The following is a 7,579-nucleotide window of genomic DNA, read 5'->3' as shown; positions in this document are numbered from 1 at the left end:
AGGACCATGTGAACAACACCAGTAGACTACCCCACCACCCCACCACAGGACCATGTGAACAACACCAGTAGACTACCCCACCACCCCACCACAGGACCATGTGAACAACACCAGTAGACTACCCCACCACCCCACCACAGGACCATGTGAACAACACCAGTAGACTACCCCACCACCCCACCACAGGACCATGTGAACAACACCAGTAGACTACCCCACCACCCCACCACAGGACCATGTGAACAACACCAGTAGACTACCCCACCACCCCACCACATGACCATGTGAACAACACCAGTAGACTACCCCACCACCCCACCACAGGACCATGTGAACAACACCAGTAGACTACCCCACCACCCCACCACAGGACCATGTGAACAACACCAGTAGACTACCCCACCACCCCACCACAGGACCATGTGAACAACACCAGTAGACTACCCCACCACAGGACCATGTGAACAACACCAGTAGACTACCCCACCACCCCACCACAGGACCATGTGAACAACACCAGTAGACTACCCCACCACCCCACCACAGGACCATGTGAACAACACCAGTAGACTACCCCACCACCCCACCACAGGACCATGTGAACAACACCAGTAGACCACCCCACCACCCCACCATGTGAACAACACCAGTAGACCACCCCACCACAGGACCATGTGGACAACACCAGTAGACTACTCCACCACCCCACCACAGGACCATGTGAACAACACCAGTAGACCACCCCACCACAGGACCATGTGGACAACACCAGTAGACTACCCCACCACCCCACCACAGGACCATGTGGACAACACCAGTAGACTACCCCACATCACAACAAACTTAACCATCACAACAACCCTAACCATCACAACAACCCTAACCATCACAACAACCCTAACCATCACAAGAACCCTAACCATCACAAGAACCCTAACCATCACAAGAACCCTAACCCTCTTCAACCTGGTCCCTACAGTACTGTCAGGTAAAAACACCATTGTCAACCATGTGTCACTATCTCAGGTGACTGTCAGACAAATCAGAGAGTCTCAATGCTACTATAGTCTGATGGGATATCTTGTGTATAACTTGTACTGACTCTACTTGAAGTGTGACAGCTGTAGGATTCAGTATGTTATGGAAACTGAAGGGTGACAGCTGTAGCATTCAGTATGTTATGGAAACTGAAGGGTGACAGCTGTAGGATTCAGTATGTTATGGAAACTGAATGGTGACAGCTGTAGGATTCAGTATGTTATGGGAACTGAATGGTGACAGCTGTAGGATTCAGTATGTTATGGAAACTGAAGGGTGACAGCTGTAGAATTCAGTATGTTATGGAAACTGAATGGTGACAGCCGTAGGGTTCAGTATGTTATGGGAACTGAATGGTGACAGCTGTAGGGTTCAGTATGTTATGGAAACTGAATGGTGACAGCTGTAGGATTCAGTATGTTATGGAAACTGAATGGTGACAGCTGTAGGATTCAGTATGTTTTGGAAACTGAATGGTGACAGCTGTAGAATTCAGTATGTTTTGGAAACTGAATGGTGACAGCTGTAGGATTCAGTATGTTATGGAAACTGAATGGTGACAGCTGTAGGGTTCAGTATGTTATGGGAACTGAATGGTGACAGCTGTAGGATTCAGTATGTTATGGAAACTGAATGGTGACAGCTGTAGGGTTCAGTATGTTATGGAAACTGAATGGTGACAGCTGTAGGATTCAGTATGTTATGGAAACTGAATGGTGACAGCTGTAGGGTTCAGAATGTTATAGGAACTGAATGGTGACAGCTGTAGGGTTCAGTATGTTATGGGAACTGAATGGTGACAGCTGTAGGGTTCAGTATGTTATGGGAACTGAATGGTGACAGCTGTAGAATTCAGTATGTTTTGGAAACTGAATGGTGACAGCTGTAGGGTTCAGTATGTTATGGGAACTGAATGGTGACAGCTGTAGAATTCAGTATGTTTTGGAAACTGAATGGTGACAGCTGTAGGATTCAGTATGTTATGGGAACTGAATGGTGACAGCTGTAGGGTTCAGTATGTTATGGGAACTGAATGGTGACAGCTGTAGGATTCAGTGTGTTTTGGAAACTGAATGGTGACAGCTGTAGGATTCAGTATGTTATGGAAACGGTGGATGACCTCTAAAGGACATCTAGGGGATGACTCATGACTCATGTAAAAGTTGCCATTTTCTATATGCATAGCAAGGCTTTGGCACAGATAACACAATGTATTGTTAGAGGTAGGGCAAACATTATCCATCACAAACACATCTATAAGTCTGAAGTTCAACTCGCCTGGATTTGAAATATTGCTATTAAATCAGGGTTTGAATTTTTAAAATCATACATTGCTTATGTTCACTTTGATTATCAATGAGACAAATCACTTTCCGTTGATCATTATCACAGAAAACAGAAAACAAAATATGATTAATTACTATGAATCATGAAAACAACATGATCGTGTTTCCCACATGGCACCCTAATCTCTATTAGAGTACACTACTGTTGACCAGAGCTGCATGGGCCTGGTCAAAGCTAGAGCACTACGGGAACAGGGTGCCATGTGGGACGAATATACAGACTGGGAAATATGTACATACTGTATTTGAGCTTCATATCATTGACTGGGGAATGGTGCATAGATAACAGTTTAGCTAAAGATCTCAACAACAAAAAAAGACATAATATATAGGAACTATTTCATTCTGTTGGTTAATATAATATAGAATACAACATACACCAAGCTTCAATAGGATCCATGCATAGGTAATAGCTTGAGAGAACATTACAGTTGTGAAATCATCTCAGAAAGGAAGTTGGAACAAAGGCACGTTGTGTTTCACATGACTACACAGCGATGTAAAGAACCAACAAATAACACCACTGTCATTTAGAGCAGAATAACACTGTGTGATGTTGGGAAATGGGAGGGACGAGAACTGATGTAATGCTGGTTGTATCTGAAATGTTTAAATCCCTCTCATAATGGGTGACGATGAGAGGGTCACCATATTATTGGTCTGTCTTGGCCATGGGGGGGGGGGGGGGGGTCATGAACTGTAAAGGTTGTCTTGGCCATGGGGGGAGGGGGGGTAATGTAACTGTAAAGGTTGTCAGGGCTGGGACTCTGTAGATGTCTTGGCCATGGGAGGGGGGGGGGGGGGGGGGGGGGTCATGAACTGTAAAGGTTGTCAGGGCTGGGACTCTGTAGATGTCTTGGCCATGGGGGGGTCATGAAACTGTAAAGGTTGTCAGGGCTGGGACTCTGTAGACGTCTTGGCCATGGGGGGGGGTTCATGAAACTGTAAAGGTTGTCAGGGCTGGGACTCTGTAGATGTCTTGGCCATGGGGGGGAGGGGTCATGTGACTGTAAAGGTTGTCAGGGCTGGGACTCTGTAGATGTCAATCCTCTACACCTCCAGACCATGGGAGAAAGGCACACAGACGGGTAGTGGTAGTCTGGTCTAGTCTAGTCTGGTCTAGTCCGGTCTAGTCTGGTCTGGTGGAGTCTAGTCTAGTCTGATGGAGTCTAGTCTAGTCTGGTCTAGTCTAGTCTGGTCTACTCTAGTATGGTGGAGTCTAGTCTGGTGGAGTCTAGTCTAGTCTGGTGGAGTCTAGTCTGGTGGAGTCTAGTCTGGTCTGGTCTGGTGGAGTCTAGTCTAGTCTGGTGGAGTCTAGTCTAGTCTGGTGGAGTCTAGTCTAGTCTGGCGGAGTCTAGTCTAGTCTGGTGGAGTCTAGTATACTCTAGTCTGGTGGAGTTTACTCTAGTCTGGTGGAGTCTAGTCTACTCTAGTCTGGTGGAGTCTAGTCTGGTGGAGTCTAGTCTACTCTAGTCTGGTGGATTCTAGTCTGGTGGAGTCTAGTCTACTCTAGTCTGGTGGAGTCTAGTCTACTCTAGTCTGGTGGAGTCTAGTCTAGTCTGGTGGAGTCTAGTCTACTCTAGTCTGGTGGAGTCTAGTCTGGTGGAGTCTAGTCTACTCTAGTCTGGTGGAGTCTAGTCTACTCTAGTCTGGTGGAGTCTAGTCTGGTCTGGTGGAGTCTAGTCTACTCTAGTCTGGTGGAGTCTAGTCTAGTCTGGTGGAGTCTAGTCTAGTCTGGTGGAGTCTAGTCTACTCTAGTCTGGTGGAGTCTAGTCTAGTCTGGTGGAGTCTAGTCTACTCTAGTCTGGTGGAGTCTAGTCTAGTCTAGTCTGGTGGAGTCTAGTCTAGTCTACTCTAGTCTGGTGGAGTCTAGTCTAGTCTGGTGGAGTCTGGTCTGGTGGAGTCTAGTTTGGTGGAGTCTAGTTTGGTCTACTCTAGTCTGGTGGAGTCTAGTCTAGTCTACTCTAGTCTGGTGGAGTCTAGTCTGGTGGAGTCTAGTCTACTCTAGTCTGGTGGCGTCTAGTCTACTCTAGTCTGGTGGAGTCTACTCTAGTCTGGTGGAGTCTAGTCTAGTCTGGTGGAGTCTAGTCTACTCTAGTATGGTGGAGTCTAGTCTGGTGGAGTCTAGTCTACTCTAGTCTGGTGGAGTCTAGTCTAGTCTAGTCTGGTGGAGTCTAGTTTGGTGGAGTCTAGTCTAGTCTAGTCTGGTGGAGTCTAGTCTAGTCTACTCTAGTCTGGTGGAGTCTAGTCTAGTCTGGTGGAGTCTGGTCTGGTGGAGTCTAGTCTGGTGGAGTCTAGTCTGGTCTGGTGGAGTCTAGTCTGGTGGAGTCTAGTCTGGTGGAGTCTAGTCTGGTCTGGTGGAGTCTAGTCTGGTGGAGTCTAGTCTGCTCTGGTGGAGTCTAGTCTAGTCTACTCTAGTCTGGTGGAGTCTAGTCTAGTCTGGTGGAGTCTAGTCTGGTGGAGTCTAGTCTGGTCTAGTCTACTCTAGTCTGGTGGAGTCTAGTCTAGTCTGGTGGAGTCTAGTCTAGTCTGGTGGAGTCTAGTCTAGTCTGGTGAAGTCTAGTCTAGTCTGGTGAAGTCTAGTCTAGTCTGGTGGAGTCTAGTCTACTCTAGTCTGGTGGAGTCTAGTCTAGTCTGGTGGAGTCTGTAAGTAACCACATTGTGGGCTTGTTACAATACATAAATCATGACAGATTTGCCGAAAATCTATTTTGTTAGATCAGATTGTTGAATGTGTTCCAGTCTGGTCAATAAAACATCTGTGTTCCATTGACTCATTTAACGCAACTATGCAGATATACAGGAAGTTATGACTTCATCCAGACACTGCTAGTGATTGGCCAGCATGGATATGGCCGAACTCTGTTCCCTCCTTTTCATCCAATGACCAATAGCAGCAGCCTTGTTTGCAGTCCGTTCCTTCTCCTCTGAATTGCAGTCTCTATTCTGCAGAATGCCAATCTGTCTATACCCTCTTCATAAACAGTCTAAAACAGTTTATAATGCCAATCGGTCTCTACAATAATGCCCTGTGATGCTTCTTACAGTTGAAATGAATGAAGGACCATGAGATCATCAGGTACACAGAAAGGAAAACTATGTGAAAGGTAGAGACCAGAACCTATACCTTGTTCGGTCAGTGAAGTTCAGGGGAGGAGGACAGGTATGTTGTTAGTTGGTGCTCCATACTGTACAGTACGCAGTATTGAGCCTCATAGCCAATCAGATGATGTTAAACTCCAGTGGGAGGAGTCAGTCATTGGTTTCAACATGTCTGTTCGTTGGCAGGCAGCGATCAGGCACGGCACACGTCCCAGATGGCTTGCGGGTAGCATGGTGGATTGTGGGTCGTGTTGTGTGGATGCTGCACCCATCTGTTGGGGGTGTGGCCTGGTGGAGACAAGGGGCCCTATAAGGGCTGAGAGGAGAGGCCAACCTAGGCTGAGAAGAGGAGGGAGGAGGTTAGATAGGAGGAGAGAAGGGGGAAGGAAGCGGACAGACAGACAGACCCTGCATAATGACAGAGCTGGCTGATGGATATAGAGAAGGAAGACAGACAGACAGACAGACAGACGGACGGACGGACGGACAGACAATACGAGCCTACAATATGAGGCTACAATACGAGGCTACAATACGAGCCTACAATATGAGGCTACAATACAAGCCTACAATACGAGGCTACAATACGAGGCTACAATACGAGTCTACAATACGAGGCCACAAAAGCCATCTTCACACCAACTCGTAAATATCACAGATGGGTTCAGTAGTACTGTGGGTGGATGAGAGTTGGGGTTAGTCAAATCACATATTGTCACATGCTTGGTAAACAACAGGTATAGACTAACAGTGAAATGTTTACTTAAGGTCCCTTCCCAACAACACAGAGAGAAATAAAATAGAGAAATAATAGAAAAGTTCAAAAAGTAATAATAAATACCCAATGAGTAACAAAACGGGAAGAGGAACTAACTATAATATATGAAGAGGAGTTGTTTTTTACTACAACCCTAACTATAATATATGTCTCTCTGTCTGTCTGTCTTCTCTATATTCATCACCCGGCCTCTGTCATTATGTTATGCAGGGCCTGTCTGTCAGAGAAAGGCATTATTACATGTGATTTATGTGTTGTTCCTCTCTTGCCTTCTCTCTCCTCCTCTTCCCTTCTCTCTCCTCCTCTTCCCTTCTCTCTCCTCCTCTTCCCTTCTCTCTCCTCCTCTTCCCTTCTCTCTCCTCCTCTTCCCTTCTTTCTCCTCCTCTTCCCTTCTCTCTCCTCCTCTTCCCTTCTCTCTCCTCCTCTTCCCTTCTCTCTCCTCCTCTTCCCTTCTCTCTCCTCCACTTCCCTTCTCTCTCCTCTTCTTCCTTTCTCTCTCCTCGATGTGCAGGGGTACGAGGTAATTGAGGTATTGATAGTCCAGGTGGTTAACTATTCAACTAACTATTTAACAGTCTTATGGCTTGGGGGTAGAAGCTGTTCAGGGTCCTGTTGGTTCCAGACTTGGTGCATCGGTAGCGCTTTCTGTGCTGTAGCAGAGAGAATCGTTTATGATTTAGGGGGCTGGAGTCTTTGATAACTTTTAGTGCCTTCCTCTGACACCGCCTGGTACAGAGGACCTGGATGGCAGGGAACTCAGCCCCAGTGATGTAGCCAGTCAAGATGCTCTCAATGGTGCAGCAGTATCAGGCCTACAATCGCCGCGTGATCAGGCCTACAACCGCCGTGTGATCAGGCCTACAACCGCCGCGTGATCAGGCCTACAACCGCCGCGTGATCAGGCCTACAACCGCCGCGTGATCAGGCCTACAACCGCCGCGTGATCAGGCCTACAATCGCCGCGTGATCAGGCCTACAACCGCCGCGTGATCAGGCCTACAACCGCCGCGTGATCAGGCCTACAACCGCCGTGTGATCAGGCCTACAACCGCCGCGTGATCAGGCCTACAACCGCCGCGTGATCAGGCCTACAACCGCCGCGTGATCAGGCCTACAACCGCCGCGTCGTCAGCAAACTTACTGTTGGAGTCGGTGTGCGGTCACATAGTTGTGGATGTACAGGGAGTTTGGAGGGGACTAAACACACACCCCTGAAGGACCCCCGTGTTGAAGGTCAGTGTGGCAGATGCGTTGTTACCTAGCCTTACCACCTGGGGGCGGCCCATCAGGAAGTCCAGGATCCTGTTGCAGAGGG

General features: G+C 47.7%; 1 protein-coding gene across 1 annotated transcript in view; it reads right to left on the bottom strand.

The window, feature by feature from the left end:
- Nucleotides 1-2,312: 2,312 nt before the first annotated feature.
- Nucleotides 2,313-7,579, bottom strand: part of il11ra (interleukin 11 receptor subunit alpha) — a 108,317-nt gene continuing 103,050 nt past the window's right edge. Inside the window, exon 12 of the mRNA XM_036936730.2 lies at nt 2,313-5,825. The gene's annotated coding sequence lies outside the window, so the exon portion shown is untranslated. The remainder of the gene's footprint in view (nt 5,826-7,579) is intronic.

The sequence above is a fragment of the Oncorhynchus mykiss genome, chromosome 12, assembly GCF_057628025.1.
Source record: "Oncorhynchus mykiss isolate SJ-2025 chromosome 12, ASM5762802v1, whole genome shotgun sequence".
In the NCBI taxonomy this organism is placed as follows: domain Eukaryota; kingdom Metazoa; phylum Chordata; class Actinopteri; order Salmoniformes; family Salmonidae; genus Oncorhynchus; species Oncorhynchus mykiss.
Note: the sequence above shows the minus strand (reverse complement) of the source record. Positions and strands in the feature narration are given on the sequence as shown.